The sequence below is a fragment of the Ochlerotatus camptorhynchus genome, unplaced genomic scaffold, assembly GCF_037179485.1.
Source record: "Ochlerotatus camptorhynchus isolate MF236.1 unplaced genomic scaffold, CSIRO-AGI_Acam_v1.1 ptg000539l, whole genome shotgun sequence".
Taxonomy (NCBI): Eukaryota; Metazoa; Arthropoda; class Insecta; order Diptera; family Culicidae; genus Ochlerotatus; species Ochlerotatus camptorhynchus.
In genome coordinates, this window is record NW_027041022.1 from 244,448 (window position 1) to 267,077 (window position 22,630).

The 22,630-nt window shown below is 38.2% G+C and overlaps 1 protein-coding gene across 3 annotated transcripts in view; it reads right to left on the bottom strand.

Moving 5' to 3' along the window:
- The window catches only part of LOC135713133 (potassium voltage-gated channel protein Shaw-like), a 221,958-nt gene extending 200,736 nt beyond the window's left edge, over positions 1–21,222 (bottom strand). The window contains exon 1 of one of the 3 annotated variants that reach the window (XM_065236246.1): positions 21,003–21,222. The gene's annotated coding sequence lies outside the window, so the exon portion shown is untranslated. The other 2 variants (XM_065236247.1, XM_065236245.1) reach the window with 2 other exon arrangements.
- Between the last annotated feature and the right edge of the window lie 1,408 nt (positions 21,223–22,630).

Sequence of the window (22,630 nt, forward strand, 5' to 3'; positions counted from 1 at the left end):
TCTACTTACTACTCTCTGACGACTGTGCTGGGGAAGCAGCATATGCATGTAGGTAATTGGTGGATTTGTTAGTTAATTCGACGCTTTTGAACAATGCTGGACATTTACCAGTTTTTCAATAGTTTCTTGTTGAAAATCAACATTCGGAACATTGTTATCGATGCGTATCTATATTTCTGATCGATTGGTGATAAAATTATTGAAATTGGACCAGGGGCAGCTCAGTTATTAACGTTCAAAATCTTTCTTAATTTGTTACATGTTCCATTTTCGGTTTTCACAAAGTGTACACCCATATAGAAATCAAAGACGTAGTCCTACGTCAAAAGGACGCCATTTACACATTGAACAGCCACCGCGTAACACTAATAAGCATAAAATAAATTTTAATATTACATCCAAGAGAGTGCATCCTCAATCATGTCATTTGTTTATTTTTGTGGCCATAAAATAACATGAGATTTTCGACATGATTGACGTGCTGTGTATGACACAAATGTCATAACCATATACTTTGTGTGAAGTCGGAAAATCTTGGTTCTCTGGTTCGATTTTAAGTTGAAATTTGACAGCTGCTGCAAATATCCGCAAACAAGCTCTGTTCATGCGTGATACTTTGTTAGGAAAGTTTGTCGCGAGCGACGAAAAGGTTTTTTTTTTAACCTTCGTAGTGCCAAAGGGGCTGTTTACTGTGTTTAACAGGAATTCTAGTTGCCTTAAAATGAAATGCATTTTAAATAGATGTAAAAGCACACACTTAAAAAAATAATGTAAATTTAGGCGCACTGAGACTGACATATACGAGCGTCAATTTTGACATAAAATTGAGTCATAATAGACGGTTAATCAAACGTATTTTTCGACGAGTACCGAACTTTTCAGTCTCGGAGCACTTAATTTTATATGAAATGTTTGTTTACGTCTTATCCTTTATGTTAAAGATGGATTCCGTCTCGTGTAAGATTAGGTATTTCTAAGTGTGCAGCATTACTACACCAGTATTGCAACGAGGAGTCTCTTTTATCTTTCTACTCATCCCGTGCGCATCTCACGACAGCAAAACAAAATCTTCTCTGTATCTTAGAAAAAGTCGCACCTCTCCCCCTGGTTATTGTTACGTCCTTGAAACTGGTGGGGATGGGAAGGATGGTAACTAAAACTCTACACAAGGAATTGGAACCGTTTTCGTTTGGTGTTGGAAATTTTTAGTTTTCTTACATTACGCCGGAACAGTTTATTTTAATCTGGACTGGAGAGCTTCAAACTTTCCCGGCACAACGCTAATGTCGTAAGAAAAAAATCAATTTCAATGCATCAATTTATCTTATAAAAATATTTGTATTTTCATTAAACACTTTTAAAGCGATACAACCATGCGGCACACATGATTGTAGCTTAAACACTTGTTGTCAACACTAACACTACCACCATTGGTGGTGGCTTCAGCGAGTATTAGTCATGCCATAGATCTTAATACTACATGTGCCTACCCAAGTAACTAACATTCATAACATTATGTTGACTAAATTTCTAAAGGCTGAATACTAAAGACTAAAGACAAAATATTTAAGACTAAATTCGAAAGACAACAGACAAAGATAAATGACAAAAGACATGAATCACAATGTCAATGTCACCCGGACTTGTTCCTAATACCTTCGGAGATGCATGTCAGAATCTTTCCTGAACCTAAATTAACCACGAGACACATCACATAGCTTTATTAAAAATACAGAACCCAGGCGCAAATTAATTACATCACTCAGAAATTGTCGGGCTTGTTTTTGTTCATTCGGTTTAAGCGTATTTCTCTGAATTTTATATTAAAGAACCAAATCTCAGCACGAGTATTTAAATTTAGATTTTTTTTTCCCAATGTCTTGAAAACCTAGTCGAAATTCCCCGATCTCATTAACACCCGACTCTCCTCACTACCATGGCTTTCAGTCGGTAGCAGAATTAAATAGAATTCAAACACTGCCGACTCTCAACGATAAAAGCACAACATTATTTGGCTCCATCCGTGTGCCACCGCCACACGCGGCCCAAGTTTATTTCATCTTGCCATTTTTGAAACCTAATAAGCTTCCTGCGATTTCACTTACCGAGAAGGACACCCTTCTTCACCCCCACCGTTAGTAAAACCCGATTCAATTAGATGCTTTAGACATGGCAGCAAACGAAATTCTAATTAAGTTCCGTGAATTAATCTCTCAATGCTGTCACGACGACGGACGCTTCCTGTTCGTTTTTCATAACTCCCTTTGTGCCACTCCGACATTGAGTCACTTTTGAAAAGGAAGCAAATCAAAATCCTTTCTTGAGCGCACTTTTGCCGTTTATTTTTTTCTACAGCAAAGCCCAGCAATAAGTTTCACATCCAGAACTGACGACGTCGGTCGTCCGTCGCCAGTGGGCTGGGAAAACGAAAATTTAATTTCCTATTGAATTCCGCTTCCGACCGATTTCACAAAAAAAAAAAAAAAAACTGTCGAAAGAAAAAGCAACAGCGGGAAAATAATTACAGAAAGAACCCATCCAGAATAGGGATGTCGTAGGTCGGTTTGGTTGTCTGCTGGCAGTGCATGAAGGAAAGCTTTTCTTAATCGCGTGCATCGTCTGTTGCTTCCCCTTAGGGGCCAGGCATTTTTCTTCATGTCAGGCGAACAATACACGATCATTTTGTGTGAGGAATTGAATAGAGCTAAACAAATTGCATGATGTGGTGGGTTATCGTACGGTAGCACTGCGCTATGGTAAATCGGGTACAGGTTTCCACTTCCGGGTGCTATGTAACCGTACGACTTAATCGAGGCGTCAGATTGCTTTCTCCTTATTGCAATCATCTACTGATGGGATAATTTTGAACATCGACTCCTGAGCTGTTCTCTATGAGTTAAAATAGAAGCTAAAGGGGAATTTTCGTACAAAATATCATCCATCAATTTGATAAGGATACGATGAAAATTAGAATGAGAAGTATGGAGAATGCTCAAGAAATTGGAGACTTTGCTGTGGTTATTCAACTTTCAACGTAATCCATCATTATTAAACTAACTAACTACCTATTCGTTCGAGCTATGCTTGATTTGATTCTAGAAATCGCGAGCCATTGCTGTGCTTATCTAACAAAATCTAACCCGCACTATCATTTACACGCGTACCCGTAAATCTACCGTTTCAACCAAGCTAGAACAACCATTTATATAACGACCTTCGCCATCAGCTGCAAACGAGCACGCGGACTCCTTTTACACTAACGATGAGCTTATGGCCTATGGCCATTTCCGCTGCAGTCCTCTTTTTTTCAAATGTAGCAAGGTAGTAGTACCTCGTCAACGACCACGACTACGGGAACGACTAATTTGCGATTTAATCACACCGGTCGTCCATGAATCAACACGACGAGCATGCTGAGAAAAAAAAAAGAAGATGCAAAAATCGACCCACTACACAAACACATGATTGTAATTACAGTGATTACGCCATCCTTTTTTGTTAGTAGGGATGGTCACAAGCGCTAAAGGTGTGTCTTGAGGGAGGGATTGTGAATGCAAAGAAAAACGACCGACAATTAGAGGACGGTCAGGGTAAGGTTAAATAGTAGACGTTCACATTTTGCATTTTGTCCTTCAGTGAACATTTCATTATTGAGAAAGAAATTGTGCAGCCCCTTCCGCCGTGGCGGACTGTGTGGTCTGATTTTCCAGGTGATAAATGGCACTCAATTGAATACACGCACCATCTGGAAAGGCAGGGGGAAATCGAGGAAGTCATTTATTTTCCCTTACCGGAGGCAGCGTTGATCGGTGGATAGTGATGCGGAAAATTGCACCTACGGATATGAACTGGAAGAAATCACAACCAGTACATTTACACACAGCATGTAGCGGAAATAAACCAAGCTTCACCTTTGGCATCTTTGCTTCCAATGTGCCTTAATAAGAGTAAATATGCGCGTAAGTACGTTTTTATTTGTTCGCACAAACAGCCAACATAGAGCACAGCGGGAACCTTTCATCCCAAGAATCCATTATACGAAGCAAGACAAATGAAGTGAGCATAATTCTTATTCCCTTGTGATCCCCACCAGCTCCCGTCGTCGGCGCGGCTTCAGGGAAAAGCTGGTCCGAATTTCCTTTGTTGCGAGTACCGGCGGCTTTGCCGCTCGCCACTTTTCTCAAGCGAGAAAAATTCGATGGAAATTGTGCTACCGCTTGACGGCTTTTCCTTCCCGTTTGTTTGAATCAGTTTTCTAGCATGTGGGAAGGGACCACGCTTTTGCACCCAGTTCAGCCGGTGCAACTCGAGTGTAAATTTCGTAAAACTTTTCACTTTTTTAGGGAGTGTTAATTTTGGCGCTTCGCAGTTGGAACCTCGGTGCTTCGAAATGATGCGGCCGTGGGAGGTTGCCTTTGTATTATTTTTGGCAATTGGGTGAATTTTGTTTTGTTTTTCAATTTGCCGCGGTGATATATGCTGTTTTATTTTTTAGAAGGTCGGATCATTTCAATACAAAATTGTGATGGGTGTTACTGGATAACAGTAGGACTTCTTTTGTTCATCCGAACACTTGTAATGTGAGACAAATGATGGATTAATTCCACGGCATGTTTGTTATTTCATTTCGAATTTATTTCTCTAGATGATGCCTAAACATCAAGGATATTTCATTTCACGATTTCTGTGAATATGATCCTAATGAAATTTGAATATTTCTTAAACCGAAGCTTAACCCATTTTAGTTCAAAATTGTTTGTCGTGATGGTACTAGCGAGCAAAGCAATACTGTTCGTACAATGTATTTGATCCTGATCAATTCGATTGATCCTAATTTGAGCAAAACCGTTCAGCTGAGTAAGACCTTTCAGATGGTAGTTAGTTTACAGTATGACCCATTGACATTGTTTACAGCTTATTTTTGGGTAGATTTAAAAATTGTTTTTAGTGCTGCTTTATATGTGTGTATTTGTTAGAATCTCTACTGTCAAGTGAGGTAAGTTAACTAAGATTGAGTGTCGGAGATTGTGAGTAAGCTGAAGGATGTCTCGCTGGATACGCCCAAGACTGGACGGGCGGTAGCTGGTGGCCGTGAACGGTTCCTAGGGAAAGCACTACATGCGACCCTCATCCCAGATGACCATGGCAATACAGGAAGTATTACAACAAAGGTAATTGCTATTAGATATTTTGAAAACAGTGACAGATAGCGGACATGAAGAACCAGTGGAGGTCCCGGGCAAAGGTATTTATCCTAGACAAATGGTAAGTTACAAATTCGCTGTTATCGTTGTCGTAGGCGCCGTCGTAGTTGCTGTCGTAATCGCCGTCGTAGTTGTAGGCAGTACCGTTAGTATATTTAAAATTAACCCAGTGGCGTCACGTAACCTCACTTTTTACCTGTGCACCATCTTTCAAAAACAGATTTAATGCCATATTCATACTCGAATCGGTTGAAAAACACACTTAATCTTCTAGTTTACTCGATATCTATCCATCACAAGCAATATTTTGATAATTGTTTTTGTTTTGAGAGTTGGTGCACAGGTGGATTGAGGTTAAGGCGTCACCAATGAATTAACCATCAACCGCTGAAAATATGAATTATCGCGTATTTCTGTTGTTCATTACATGCCAAGTGAAATTCGAGAACGTAATTTCATTTGAATAGCTTGTTTAACCAGGTCTTAAACAATCTTCACGTCGGTCATAGCTTGTTATGATTGCCTGAACCATGCGCAAAGAGAAAATCGAAACTTTGAACGTCACGTGATAGTGGATCTTAATGAAGGCCTAAATACTCTTTCGTAGCTTTTAGTTTTAGGATTTCAAAGATCGTCGGTTGCAGTGGCTTGCTTACCGAGCAGAAAAACGCGGTCCCAGGTCCTTTCATATTAAAAATGTATGGTAAGATCACTTGTTTATCGTGTATTTTGTAAAACTTTTTGTTGTCGTCGGTGCCGGGTTTGAATAGTTATAAAAACTTGAATAACGCTATAATGTGATATGAGGGGCTCGGTGGCCTTAGAGCAACCGGTTTTGATTACTGAGCAGAACATCATGAGTCTAATATCAAGCCCATCCACATTCAAGATTCGTCAATCGTTTAATTTGTTAGCATGACTACATGGTAATAACAGCAACTCGATGATTAAAAAGGAGCTCGTCTGTCTAGTGGCAAACGTTTTTGCTTACTAAGCAAAGGACCGTGGCTTCAATCCCAAACTCCTTCGCGTTAAATGATTGTTAGGACATCAATTCAGCTTATCGTTTACCAAGACGAACCCTGCTGCAAACCCAACCCAATTACCCAATATCCCAGTGATTCCTCGTGGAAGTGCAGAAGTGTTCTCGGCTTCCATCAAAGCGAGTGTTCCAAATTCCACAAATTCCTACCCCTTCCTTTCTTGACCTGTGTTCGAGCGCGACCGGCGCCGGTATTGCCTAGTTTTAGATCACCAGTTTTTACACATTGAGGATGATTACTAGTCCCAAGCATTATCTATTGGTTCTCTGTGTAATTACAGCTGGTCTGGTAATAACAGAGTAGCAACCGTGGGCGGTCAATCATGCTCATGCTCATGCTCATGCTCATGCTCATGCTCATGCTCAAGTGAGGTAAGGTAACTAAAATTTACACAAAATAAATTGTTACAATTAGTTGAGCGAAAGTTTGTTGCATTGAAAAACTCAAACAGCTGGTACAATTTGGATCTTTTGTGTTTTAAACGTAAAAGGGACAAATGGTACAAACAATTTTGTAGATCAAATAGTGACAATCATTGGAATAGGTGCACAATCACGCGTAGTAAATATTCACAATCGATAAAACAAACTCGTTATAAGTATGTCCAGAGGATGATTGATCAGCATCAAAACAACAGCAAAGAGTTTTGGGAATTTTTGAAATCTCTATAAAGACCTTGTAACTGCATTATGTGGTCCATAACTTTTGATGGCACATTTGAAAAGTTAGAGCTAGTAATTGCATCTAAATTTATTTTCTTTTACTCTTTATTTGTTCCAAATTCAAACTCAAATACATTTAATTTTAACCTTAGTGCTCCAGCTACTACAGTAACAAGCCGTATTTGTTATAATATATATAATTGTGCTTACATTGTTCCTGTATTGTTGCACAGGTTTTAAATACCTGAACCAGTCTTGTAAGCGGTCACCGTAGTCGACACATGTTCTGTGATAATCGACTGCCTTTGCTTCCGACACTTGCAAAACAAGCTATCAAATTACAGTACCAAACTAAAATGTCATATGACAGGCTCTGTCATACGACACTGTCGCCGAAGACCGTCACAAATGTATGTATTTTAGTTTTTCTCTTAATAAGAGCTGGTGATGTTGTGCTTGTGTGAATTCTAAAAATAGCAACCAACGATGTCCTAGTAACAAAATTTCTGATCAGAAATGTTTTAATTTACACCAAATTGAGGAATTATAACGAAATCACACATGTCATATGATAGCTATTTGATAATTTTAGTTTTGCTCGAATGTTGTTCTACCGTTTGTGTTGTGTAAGGGAGACGACGGTAGAGCATGAGAGTACGAATACAAACAGACTTTCACGCACGACAACGAAGCGAGTGTAGTAAAAAACGTCAACGGTATACATCCCTGACCTGAATGTCAGTATAACAATTGACATCTTGAAACTAAAAACTAAAACTAAATCTTATCTAAGTATAAATGGAATCTTCAATTGCAAAAATTTGTTCCTGACAATATAATGTTGGATATTTGCTCTAAAGTTTCAACATTAAAAATTCTATGTACCTCGATAGTACTGTACCAGGGAGGCAACTTTGTAAGTGCTTTTTTCCTGGTAGTGCAACAACTAGACCATATTGTAACAGCATAAAGCATGGCCACTCTAAAGAACTTGTTTAAATATCAGAAGTTTATTCGTCAGGCAAAGTTTGGATTTCCTGTTTATAAGAGGATACAAACATTTTATATATTTGTTACATTTGGGTTGAATGCCCTCAATGTGATCAAATCAGTCAGGGGGACGTCACGGGGAATCATCAAAAATATTTTCCCGAAAGAAAATATTCATATAATCCCGTGCAACCTGATCCTCAAAGACTAGTAAGACCCAAACTGAAATTATGGGAACTCTCGAATTGCTTAGCAAGTTTCTGAGCTTTTTCCAAATTTGTGATCAAAATTTTACCACGTTCTTTAACGGCTGGAATAGGCTTTTGAATTTTTTTTTTCAAACACATTGTTTGCTTCCAAAAGGGTTTGGAACTCGGGTCTAATTTCGGAACATTATTTTCAAAAGTTTTGTTCCTCAGGGCAGAGAATTGATACATTTCATGGCAGGATCGCGTGTTGTTTGATATTGCCAGCTACGGACATTTTTCAGACGGATCAAGAGCTGAAGATCGTCGTGTATTATAATTGAATCGAATTTAACCTCGCATTTTGGTACTGACGCAGCCCTTGCTTCGTCAATAGTAGTAATCAGAGATTCAAGAGCACAATTAATTTCATCTTTGATTTGCAAAGGAATGTTTTGATCAACGCTATATTCCATAAATGATCGAAATAGCTCCCAATCAGCTTTATGGTAATTGAAAGATTACGAGAGATCAGAATCGACGTCAGCATGGGTACCCAATTGACTAGAAACTTTACATTAATCAGTTAAGACCAAATCAATAGTTGAGGGATTTCTGAATAGCGTAATAACCTGCAGAATAATCATCAAATTTAATATTACCATTTGAATTGCTTTGAGCATTATTCCATGAGCGTTGTTTTACCTTAAAAACTCCAAAATTGAAGAATTTAGACCTATGACGAGAAAGTTTATGATAATCACCCTTGAGAAAATTCTTTTACTGACTTACCCATTGGAATGGCAAATAGACAGCTATACACGTAAGTTCTCCAAATTTTGTTTCAACAGAAACTTTGGTTTCTAACGAAGAAAGAATTTGAAGTTTGATACATCTATGAACAATAATGGTCAAGACGAAAATTTCGAGAAATGAAATAATTTGCGACCCAAGTTAAATAGGGTCAATCAAGGGTCATCAAAAGTTAAATAGCTGGTCCTCACAGCAGAGTAATTTGTACTTGGTCGGGGACGTGGATCGTTTTCTATCTGTCATTTAACATTTAATTTTTTTAGGATCTTCCTTCACAGGATAGTCGTCCTTAGCATAAGAGGAATCACCACAATTCATGCATTTAGCTGGCATGCAGCATTTTTTGGTTCCGTGACCCCATCCCTGGCACTTATGTAACCGGGTGAGATTTAGGAAATATCCTCCAGTCTTCCTGAAGTGTTTCCACTTCACTCAGACATGGAGCATAAGGATTGGATTTTTTAAAAGCCTTAAGGTTGTTTAGTTCACTAGACTTGAGGTGAAATTAATTAAAATCATTAGAAATCGTGTAGCGTGAATCGCCAGGACGGGACCTCTGGGCAGACCTTTCAAGACAACCTTGAGCAGACGTTCAGTGTTGGTGTCGTTAGTAAAAAAAAAAAACGTTTGTTGCTTCTCAGTTAGATACTTGAGGTCTTCTCATTGAATCCGTCCAAGGTTTCAGCCAATACACGGCATTCATCCCGGTGGCCAACTTGAAGTGAAAACTTAAATTGAACGAAGTTCAAAAGCTCCGTGAGAGAGCATGGAAATTGGAAGTGGTTACCGCAATAGGGAAAATCTTTTCCTTTTTGGCATTAAGGTGGGAATGATTAATAGAATTTTGCCTGAATGATGGGTCATTCACATCATTTGTAAGCAATCAAATTGATTTCTCTATTTAATTTCATCACAAAGGGGATCAAGAGATTTCCCTTTTCTTTTGCTTTAAGGCACCATGGCGGCAGAACCATTTTTTTTGGAAATCGACTTTTAAACAGATTACTATAAGAATCTTAAGGATCGAAGAGGAATTTACCAATTCGATATCCAAGCAGGATTACCTCGGTTACGGTCCAAACAAGGATCGAAGAGGAAAGTACTTACTGTTTCAATATGCACGATGCGAATCGACTGCTTATTGTATTTTCCGCTTTGCTTAGGCTTCTAAGTCATTTCTGAAAAATTCTAATCAAACATTTTCATCTATAGCAATGTTCGGTTAAAAAGTGAAAATCAAGTGTGGGCAAATTCGGATTAATTTTTCCAAGTGGATATTTTTGTGTGTGTGATTTACAGGATGGTTTATCTGACATCTTGAATAATCCAGCATTCAAATATAATATATTACCGTTTGCCTCTCACTCCAAAGGGCCTGAGTTCAATCCCAGTCGGCGCCATCGGGATTTTCTGAGGCATAAAATCTCTGATCACACCTTCCTTCCGAAGGAAAGTAAAACATGAGGGTTAATGGGTAGGATCCAGGTGTGGGAGCTGTCTCCCTGGCGCCGGTAGCATTGGTACTCAGCACTGAAAACAACATCGACGGAAAATGAATCAAGGGAAAAACAAAACTCTCAAACTTTCCCCTTTATTAACTAAGAGCTGTTTTGGGTCTTTTTGTTCTGGCCAATACAAAGTTGAGGATTTTACCATTCTAGGAAATGAAATACAATAGAAAACGGATAACTTCAATCTGAGATACAATATTTTTGATATCAAAGTGTCATTCTCAGTAAAGAGTTTTTATAAATATCATGCATTCCTAAAATGTTTGAAACAATTGTTAACCAGAAAATATTTAACCAGGTTGAGCATCGAATTTCAAATAATCAACATGGTTTTTTAAAGGTCGGTCAACGTCTAATTATCTGTTGGAATTTGTAAGCTAAAGCAATGGATAAAGGTAAAACCGTTGAAACCTTATACACTGACTTTAGTAAGGCCTTTGACAGAGTAGACATTCCCTTACTTCGTTTTAAAGTTAAACGTTTAGGTATGACAAATACACTTTTAAAATGGATTGGATCATACTTGACAGAAAGAATACAGATGGTCCGTTTTAAAGGAAAAATGACCTCGCTAGTTAATGTTACCTCAGGAGTTCCACAGGGATCTCATTTAGGTCCTTTATTATTAATTTTATTTGTGGATGACGTGAAGTTTTAGTTAATTCGCTTAAATGTGCCCATATATGCTGAGGATATGAAACTGTACATGGAAATCTTTAACAATTCTGTTTTGCATTAAAAAAGCAATAGATGTTTTCTACAATTGGTGCGTTAAAAGTCAGCTGGATATTAATGTTAAAAAATGCAATATGATATCTGATTCCAGAAAACACACTACTCTAGATTTTACATGTACTCTAGGAAACCAGCTAGTTGTAAGATGCGATAAAACTAGGGACTTAGAAGTAATTCTTGACTCGAAGTTGACATTTGTAGATCATGTGAATACCACAATTCACAAAGCAAATAATATGTTGGGATTCATCAAAAGATTTAGTTATCATTTTAAAGACCCATTTACCATCAAAACACTTTATATAGCTTACGTGAGATCAATTCTCGAATATTGCAGTGTGGTTTGGGCTCCATATCATGAAACTTATATAAATCGTATAGAATCAGTTCAAAAATAGTTTTTGTTATTTGCTCTTAGGAAACTAGGCTGGACCTCTTTTCCCCTTCCTTCTTATGAGTCCCGTTGCATGTTGATAAACATTGAAACACTTAAGAAACGAAGATAAATTTCCATGATTTCCTTTGTTAATGATATTGTCTCACAACGCGTAAATTCAGAAAAAAATATTAGCATGTTAAGAACTCGAAATTTATATCAACTGTCACCTCACAGAACGAATTATGGTAAAAATGGACCAATCATTAGAATGATGCGAGTGTATAGTAATTATTGTGAGCATATAGATCTAACGATGCCTAGAGATACAGTTAGGAGAACACTAACTGCTAGGTTTCATCTCGTTGAGTTTAAAACAATTTTTATTTCTTAGATATTTGTATATGCAGTCTACATTTATTGAAAATTTCAAATAAAACATGTATTTTAATATAGCATGTAAGGCAACAGCACTTTTGTAAAACGGTCTACACTGATTGACGACAAATGAATAAAAAAAAAATCGGCAGTCACAACTATTTTGTTTGGCTGCTCAACTTGACGCTTTTTTGGCAAGTATGACGTTTTCCATTGCAGAATAAGACCTTATTCAGGCAAAAAATATGCTTTTTTTTGCTAAAAAATGGTTTATTCAGCTTTTAATCAGCTCAAATTGTTTCTCATTCATCGTCTTTGTAGATGGTCATCGGTAACACACCACTTACGAAACGGTTCAATTCTGCGAAGAGAAGCAAATAATCTAGACCTTCTTTTTCACTAAACACAAAGCACTTCATCCAACCTCTGGACGTTTTTTTCAAGCCAATGAAAAGTTCTTGAAACACTGTGCTTGCCAGATGGTGGTTTGATAATGTAGGTGCGATGAATACGAGACCGGACTTTTTTTTTCTATGTTGGAACGAGCAATCACGGCAAGGATGTCATCCTTAAGAACGGTTTCAGGAAGTGCGTGTCTTGGTTCCTTGGGATGCAAATACAATTGACTACACTTTATTGCCGAACCCGTATGCAGTTTCAAACGAAAAAAGGCACAAAATTCCAGTTCCTGCACCCGACCAAGAAGCCGAACCAAGTCTGCCTCACTCCATATTTCTTCGTGAGTTGAATCGCCGACTGTCGCCAGAGATGTTTCTTCTTTTTGCAGAACAGCGTAAAACTTGTTGTGGACAGGTGATCCTGAGGCCATTCAGCTTTTTTATTGGTGGAGGAGAGTGTCTGATGAAGTGAAAGGGCCACTGGATTTCCTTGAAATCGATCCTACCCTAATTGGTCTCAACATCAGCACATCTGGCATCCAAGGAGAAGAATACGTTTTTTATGACGATAGTAAGTGTAGCAATTTTATTACTTGTGCTATTTATGAAACCCCAATGCAGAATAAGACCTTATTCATGCAAACATATGCTGCTTATGCTAAGGAATGGCATATTCAGCTTTTGATAAGCTCAAATTGTTTGTTGGATCTGCTTAAAGGGTGATACGGTCAAAATTTGGTCAAGGGAAAACGCGTGTAAATCGGTGAAATCGTTTATTTAAAAAATCAAATTAAATTTCTTTTTCAAGTTCAATTAGTATAAAATTCAGGAAAAATATTCAGTTAGGCTTCCGCTTTTCCAAATCCGAATTGCCGGGCCTTACGCTTGACCCCTGCCATCAGATTTTGTACAGCCACCTTGTCCACCTTCTTCGCCGCAGAAAGCCAGTTTGCCTTGAACTGCTGCTCGCCCTTAGCAGTTTTTTTTGGTCTTCTTTAGGTTCCGCTTGACAATAGCCCAGTATTTCTCAATTGGGCGGAGCTCTGGCGTGTTGGGAGGGTTCTTGTCCTTGGGAACCACCTGCACGTTGTTGGCGGCGTACCACTCCATGTCCTTTTTACCGTAATGGCAAGATGCCAAATCCGGCCAAAACAGTACGGAACAACCGTGTTTCTTCAGGAAAGGCAGCAGACGTTTATTCAAACACTCTTTCACGTAAATTTCTTGGTTGACAGTCCCGGAAGCTATGAAAATGCTGCTTTTCAAGCCACAGGTACAAAACTAAAAACTAAAACTAAATCTTATCTAAGTATAAAGGGAATTAATCGTTGCAATTGAGGATTGCAACGATTTTTGCCTGGAATCATTCATTATTTTGTTGGACATTTGTTCTAAAGTCTCAACATTCGAAATTCTATGTACCTCGGTAGTACTGTACCAGGGAGGCAACTTCAAAATCATTTTCAGAACTTTGTTCTGAATCCTTTGAAGTGCTTTTTTCCTGGTAAGGCAACAACAAGACCATATTGGCACAGCGTAAAGCATGGCCGGTCTAAAAACTTGTTTAAATATTAGAAGTTTATTCGTCAGGCAAAGTTTGAATTTCCTGTTTATAAGAGGATACAAACATTTAATATACTTGTTACATTTAGCTTGAATGCCCTCAATTTGATCTTTAAAAGTTAATTTTTTGGTCAAGTATTAATCCAAGATATTTCACTTGGTTTGACCAGGAAATTGGAACTCCGTTCATAGTGACTATGTGACTACTACTAGGTTTCAAAAATGAAGCTCTAGGCTTGTGTGGAAATATTATAAGTTGATATAATGAGAGAGATAAGGATTAGTATTTTCCATTTAATTCCACTACTTTATTTGCTTATCCTTGACAGATACGCGTATTTCGTCTACAATGTGCAGACTTCTTCAGTGTTCAATTTAAGTTTACCTAGTTTCTAAGTGAAAATGTACCTGTGTTAATATATATTCGGTAAATGCGATGTTTTTCTTCAGTCGAGTATTAGAACAAGACACTGAAGAAGTCTGCACATTGTAGACGAAATACGCGTATCTGTCAAGGATAAGCAAATAAAGTAGTGGAATTAAATGGAAAATACTAATCCTTACCTCTCTCATTATACAGGTATTCCACTAAGACGCCCTCATTCATCAGGATTATAAGTTGAGTTTTGGAAGCGTTGGGAGAAATCTTCCATTTTTGTAAATAAGAAGAGAAAATATCTAAACTTTTCTGCAGTCTGCTGCAAATAACACGAAGACTTCTTCCTTTAGCGGAAATGCCTGTGTCATCAGCGAACAAAGATTTGTGGCAACCCTGAGGCAAATCAGGGAGGTCCGAAGCGAAAATGTTATACAATATAGGCCCAAGAATGCTACCCTGAGGAACTCCTGCCCTAACAGGTAGTCGATTAGATTTGGAATTTTGATAATTTACTTGAAGAGTTCTGTCAGTTAAATAATTTTGAACTAATTTCATAATATAAAGTGGAAAATTAAACTTTATCAATTTAGCAATCAAACCTTCATGCCAAACACTGTCGAATGCTTTTTCTATGTCTAGAAGAGCAACTCCAGTTGAGTGGCCTTCAGATTTGTTTGAACGAATTAAATTGGTAACTCTTAAGAGTTGATGGGTAGTTGAATGCCCATGGCGAAATCCAAACTGCTCATCTGCAAAAATTGAGTTCGTATTGATTCTATTTAAAATTATCTTTTCAAAAAGTTTACTTATTGAAGAAAGCAAACTTATTGGGCGGTAGCTAGAAGCTTCAGCTGGGTTTTTATCCGGCTTCAAAATTGGAACAACTTTTGCATTTTTCCATTTATCAGGAAAGTATGCCAAATGGAAACATCTGTTAAATAATTTTACCAAGAAAGACAAGGTACTCTCTGGGAGTTTTTTGATGAGGATATAGAAAATTCCATCATCACCTGGAGCTTTCATATTTTGAAACTTTTTAGTTATAGACCTTACTTCGTCCAAATCAGTCCCCCAGGAATCATCAAAAATATTTTCCCAAGAGAAAATATTCAGAAAATCCCGAGCAACCTGATTCTCAATAGGACTAGTAAGATCCAAACTTAAATTATGGGAACTCTCGAATTGCTTAGCAAGTTTCTGAGCTTTTTCCAAATTTGTGATCAAAATTTTACCACCTTCTTTAAGCGCTGGAATAGGCTTTTGAGGTTTTTTCAAAATTTTTGTGAGTTTCCAAAAGGGTTTGGAACTCGGGTCTAATTTAGAAACATTATTTTCAAAAGTTTTGTTCCTCAGGGCAGAGAATCGCTTTTTAATTTGTTTTTGCAAATCCCGCCAGATAACTTTCATGGCAGGATCGCGTGTTCTTTGATATTGTCTCCTATGGACATTTTTAAGACGGATCAAGAGCTGAAGATCGTCATCTATTATAATTGAATCGAATTTAACCTCACATTTTGGTACTGAGGCAGCTCTTGCTTCAACTATAGAAGTAGTCAGAGATTCAAGAGCATAATTAATTTCATCTTTGGTTTGCAAAGGAATGTTTGGATCGAAGTTATATTCCATAAATGTTCGATACTGCTCCCAATCAGCTCTATGGTAATTCAAAGAAGAGCTGTTGGGATTACAAATTATTTCTTGGGATATTTCAAAAGTTACTGGAAGGTGATCAGAACCGAAGTCAGTATGGGTAACCAGTTGGCTACAAAGTTGACATGAATCAGTTAAGACTAAATCAATAGTGGAGGGATTTCTTGCAGAAGAAAAGCATGTTGGGCTGTTTGGATATTGAATAGTGTAATAACCTGCAGAACAATCATCAAACAGAATATTACCATTGGAATTGCTTTGAGCATTATTCCATGAGCGGTGTTTTGCATTAAAATCACCAATAATGAAGAATTTAGACCTATGACGGGTAAGTTTCTGGAGGTCACCCTTGAGAAAATTCTTTTTCTGGCCTACGCATTGGAATGGCAAATAAGCAGCTATAAACGTAAGTTGTCCAAATTTTGTTTCAACAGAAACTCCCAAAGTTTCAAAAACTTTGGTTTCAAATGAAGAAAGAATTTTATGTTTGATTCGTCTATGAACAATGATGGCAACGCCACCACAGGGTCCATCAAGACGATCATTTCTATAAATCAAGTAATTTGCGTCCTTCTTAACCTTATGGTCAGGTTTACAGAACGTTCCAGTTATAACGGCAATATGCACGTTATGAACTCTCAAAAAGTTAAATAGCTCGTCTTCATTATCTTTGAGAGATCGAGCATTCCAATTTACAATATTTAATGCTTTAAAATCCATTACTGAATTTTAAAGTCATGACAATATTATTTGCAAATTTTACTCCAGTTTGAATAGCATCAAACATGGAGTTAGATTTAAGCATATCAGAAATCATGTCAATGAATGATTTCTGTAAAAATTCCATTTTAGGGGCAGTAATGCTTCATAAGTCAAAATTGTCAAAATTTCCGTTAGAATTACTTTTGTTAGTATTTTGATTTCTACCCGCTGCAATAGCAGCATAGGTAGCTCCATTAACTCTCTGAACATTGTTAGCAGAGAGGGGAGTAGGTACAGATGAAACATTTGAAGCAGGGGTGATATTTGTACCTACGGGTACGAATGTAGAATTTGTTCCTAGCTGACCGTTGTTAACAACAGAAGAATTTGTACCTGTTCGGAAACGTGGAGCGTTTCCTACCTGGCGGTTAGAACGAGATTGTAGGATCGTTTTGCGAGTCTTACATTCCCAAAAATTGGATTTGTGGTTTTCACCACAATTTGAACATTTAAATTTCTTAGGATCTTCCTTCACAGGACAGTCGTCCTTTGCGTGAGAGGAATCACCACAATTCATGCATTTAGCTGGCATGTAGCAATTTTTAGTTCCGTGACCCCATCCCTGGCACTTACGGCACTGAGTGAGGTTTTGTAAATTTCCTCCAGTCTTCCTGAAGTGTTCCCACTTCACTCGGACATGGAGCATAAGGCTAGCTTTTTCTAAGGCCTTAAGGTTGTTTAGTTCACTAGACTTGAAGTGAACTAAATAAAAATCATTAGGAATCCCGTTGCGCGAATCGCCAGGACGGGATTTCATTTTCATTTTGATTACTTGGAGTGGCACAACTCCAAGTAATTTTGCCAGTTCATCTTTGATCATGACAACCTTGAACACACGTTCAGTTTTGGTGTCGTAAGTAAAAAATGTGTGCTTCTTTTCAGTAAGATACTTGAGAAGACATTTAAATCCGTCCAGTGTTTCAGCCAATACACGGCATTCACCCCGACGTCCAATTTGTAGAGAAAACTTAACTTTCACGAAGTTCAAAAGTTCCATGCGAAGAGCATGGAAATCGGAAGTGGTTATCACAATAGGGGGAATCTTTTCCTTCTTGGCATTAAGCCGAGAAAGTTCACTAGAATTTTTCTTGGATGATGGATCATTCTCATCATCCGTGAGCAAATCAAATTGATTACTCAAATTAATTTCTTCAGAAGGGGGGTCAAGAGTTTGCCCCTTTCTTTTGCGTTTAGGCGCCATGGCGGCAGTAAATTTTTATCCAAATCGACTTCCAAGCAGATTACTATAAGAATCTGAATGATCGAAGAGGAATTTTCCAAATCGATATTTAAGAAGGATTACCTCGGGTAGGGTCCAAGCAAGGATCGAAGAGGAATAAAGTTGAACAAGGTAGAAATTTTACAGGTTGAGCACAGAAAAGTGCTGTTTAAATTTGTTGTAGCTTTAGGTAGTAGTAACACTTCCTTCAGCAAAAAGCAAATAGATCCGCACGGCAAGAGAGCACGATGCGGACTGTCTCCAGAACATAAGTTTGCCGTTCATTCAATCACACAAAGGTCCCGTAAAGTTCTGGCCTGACTTAGCCAGCTGCCATTACAGCCGCGATGTCATATAATGGTATGAGCAGAATAAAGTCAATTATATCAATCCACCAAATTGTCCAGATTTTTGTCCCATTGAAAAATTTTGGGCAATTATCAAGCGCAAATCGAAGAAATGTGGCAAAACAATCAAAAAACCATCTGATTTGGAGGAGTGGTGAAAAAGGATGGTAGATGAGGTCGACAGTACTACTATGCAAGACATAATGAGAGGTGTTCCGCGAAAAGTTCGAAAATTCATCCGAAAAGCTGACCAATAATTTTTGTTGTATGTTTCCCTTAAGCTTAATAAAAATTCTACAAAATGATACCTTTAGCGTTTTTGTACTTTCTTCTCTTATAAAAGACCTATTTTCTAAATGGAACAGACCTAAATTCTAAATGGAACAGACTTTATTTTATCTTCGTCTTCGTCTTCCAAGAAGTTTCTAGGCTTGCAAAGCCCTATCTTTTGACGGTACCCGTTAGTTGAGTAATCCCTCTAAAAGTGAGACACAATATTAAGTATTTTGAAAAGTGGAGAGCGAGAGTTCACAATTGCAGTAAATGGCTATTCAAAAAATCTTTTGAAGACGCTTATCCTCTATCTATTCTCACAATAAAGCTAAAGAGCGTTTTTTTTCCGGACGATTTCTAAAAATATGTGTTTTAACTATAGCTTTTTCCATGTAATTCTTACGTGTTTGTCATATTGTAATAAGTTATGTATCTTGCTAAAATGCACATTTTGGTAGAGCTAATCATCCGCTATTCGTAGAATCTTTGAAGATATTGTACAGATTTCATACAAATTGGCGCTTCTTTGCATTTAAATAAATTATAGAGTGGTTAATGGTGGCAGATCAGATAACTTCTGTTTAAAAGTACAACAAATACACTGCAAAACACCGCCGGAGTTATCTACTTCTGACTCTATCTTGAAAAGTTACAGAAGTTTTAAGGAGAGAGCACAATCACATTTCTTCTGCGAAAAAACTACATACAGAGGGAAATACGGAATATTATTTTTTTTGGTATTTCGTGAATGTTTTTTTTTATGAAGATATCCTTCCATTGTGCATTCTGAAGTTATGCGTTGACTGTTATTAATTTAAGCAATGCATAATTATGTTTGGATCATAATCTATCTTCTTCTTCCTTCTTGCATTTCAAGCTTATTGCTTATCGCACATTAGCTTATTGCGTACACTCAACTTAGTGCTCTAGATGTACTTCCACAATTATTAATTGAGAGCTTTCGTTGCCTGTACCATTCTTTCATTAGTATAATTGTGTGGCAAGTACAATCATACTCTATGCCCATTGCCCAGGGAAGTCGAGAAGTTTTCCGACCCGAAAAATTTCTTGACCGGACCGGGAATCGAACTCAGCCACCTCCAGCATGGTCTTGCTTTATAGCGGCGCCTTTACCGAATGAGCTAAGGGAGGTTCCTGATCATAATCTATACATACCCCGAATTAACAATAAAATATAAAATGAAAAAGTTGCAGACAGTTTTTGGTGTCCGTTTTATAAACTGACTGGTTCCCGAAAAGTAAAAGCTGGATTTGGTTATCTTTATTTATGGGACTTTCAGCCATAGGCTTTCCGAAAAGTAAAAGGGTTGTCAAAGAAAGGCTAAAGAAAGATGCCATTTTTATTAAATCCAAAATTCTCTTTCAGTTAGCGAACGTTTAGTCCTTTCAGTTAGCGAACGAACTCCTGTTTTCAGTATCATTTGTTGTTCGTGATCCCATTTTGTCACTAATTCTTCTACGATTAAAAAAAATGTGATTAGCTTGCCACGGGTTTGACAATATGCTAAATGCTCAAACATAGCGCATCAAATTACCGGAATGATCCTCATCTTCACCTAAAAGCATTCCACAATTCTACGCCTTACCTGTGTAAGTGAATACGCTGAAAGAATCTCGTTTAATCGTCCTTTCATCGATATCCTAGCGCTTCCTACAAATACGGTGGCTGCCAAACAGCTAGCGGCGCCCATAAATAAAACCAGCAATTCACAGACGCTCTAGCTCTTAACACGCTAATTATTATTTTCAGCTCCGGTGAATAAAGATGGTCTTTAGGACTACGCAAATTTTGCTACGCTGGATCCTCACCTTTTTCGGTCTGTCATAATCGTAAATAATTCTAAGATTGATTTCCCCGCTTTCGTTTTCCGATTCACGGCTTTCACCACTCACTCACTCACTCACTCACTCGTGCTCCGAGTTTCCCATTTGACTATTTATTCGACCTCAAATATTTGTTTACTTATATGCCTTCCGATTTTCGTCCAAACTGTAGGTTCGACGTATGTAGAAATGATTCTTGCATTGCAGCAGATACCTTTCACTTCGTACGTGCGGTATCGGTATATTGTGTGGGCACATGGCCAGCATTCAAACATTTAAACAGCCTTCCCATTGTTGCAACCCCAGCCCGCACTCACATATGACCTCTGGTCAGCACAAATCAGCTTTTTCAGGACACATTTATTCTGCCTTTTTTTCTGCAGCAGATTCATATGTACCTTCCAATAGCAATAGCATCAGCACAGCACCAGTAGACGACAGCAAGCAAAGTTCAACGGCAACTATGTACACAATTCAGTCCCTTCGAGGGCCGTTAGGACGGGTTTATTCTATTTTTGCAGAAAATGAACAAATATTGGCGGATTCCGGATGGTAGCAAAATCCAATTTTGGAAACAAACGGTTCCGTTTTCTTATTCTTCTTGGATAAAATTCCATTTTAAAAATACAACCTAACACACCACCTAAATTGCATTGCATAATCACTGACCACAAACTTTAATTGCTTCCACTATCAACCAGTTGCAACGGATGGTTTCATGCACAATGAAACGTCCATTAAATCCACAATGTGTCACATGGTGCTACACAGTGTAACAGTTTTTGTCATCCGTCCAGATCCAAGTCACACTGCACCCAATCGGACCAAAAACCATCGACCCATCGTCCCGGTTGAATTCCGTACGCGTCTTCACACCGCCGGGTCCCGAAACAGACTAACCAAACCGTTGGCGGAAAATTTGAACTGAACCGCCAGGGCAAACGCCAGGCGCCCACCACCGCCGCCGTCAGATATGGATGGTGTGCTTTGTTGCACTGTCTGCCCTGCCATGCGACCGACGACGACGACGACGACGACCACGGTTCGTTCAGGAAGTCAGTCGGTTGTCAGTCGGAGACGGACATGTGAAACGGGAGGAAAACAGTGGTTGGGTGGGAATGTTTTGGATTGTGTTGTAGACGGAAAGAGCTGAAAGGGAGAGAATAAGTTTGAAGGAAAAACGATCAAAATGAGGACGGTCTCTCCGGGGATGGAAGGATTGAGAGAATTTCTGATTGTTTTAAGAAGCCAGTGGTGCCAGTAATGTGAAGTCTTGTTCGCATTTTACTATCTCTTAGTAGAGGAATAGGAACAGGAATAAATATGGAATAGAAGTTGAATAGCTTTTCGTTACAAAATCGCCTAGAAATGGACCATGTGATGCTATAGAAGGAATACTGAAACGTATGGCTACCAGAGCAAGTCTAGCTAGAGAACGTGAATAGCCGATGAGAAAATCAATTAGGCTCAGAAGTGCAACGAGGAACAGCTGACTCAAATTTTATTTTGTTATGCAACTACTGAAGAATATGAAATTTATAAACTAAAGCTTAACGAACCAAACACAACAGCTATAACCAGGCATGGAAATTATTTACATTAATTTCGTGCATTCATTAATATTCATTTTCCTCTATTTTTTGCCATCAAGAACCGCTATCTTTTCTCCACACCAAGCAGATATTTTGAAATTGAGTGTCCATAGGTGCCCTCAAAGAGGAGTTATGCCACCACTTTTGTGGAATCTCGATGCAGATACGCTGTTGAGGGAACAGCGGTTTTCCTACCTATGGTTTAGTTGACTATCTCATTTTGATAGTTTGTTAGTGCATACGCACTTTATACATCAATTGCAGAACGCTCTTAGAGTAGTTAAACGTTAGTTTCATCATGATGGTCATTTGGTTAATCCAAACAGAACATCAATTGTATTCTTTTCTAAGTTTTGTTTGGCTGTGAGACCTATGTGAGTAATCAAGTTAAATTGAATTCAGAGTCAAAAAAGCATGCATGGCCTTTGGCCAGTGCAGATCAACCATTGAAAAAACCTGGGGTCTAAAACCTAAGTACATAAAATAGATTTACACAACAGTTGTGCGACCAATTATGGCCTAGATGTTTTGCGTGGTGGCAGAAAGGAGAGGTAAGAACAGTTCAGACAAAATTGAGCCATTTTCAACGTATGCACCTCATGGTTTTGTCTAGAGCGTTCTCTACAACTCCTACTGCCACAATTGCAGCTTGCAGCTTGTGACACCACTATACATATATACTACCCGTCATAAGGGCTCGCAAAG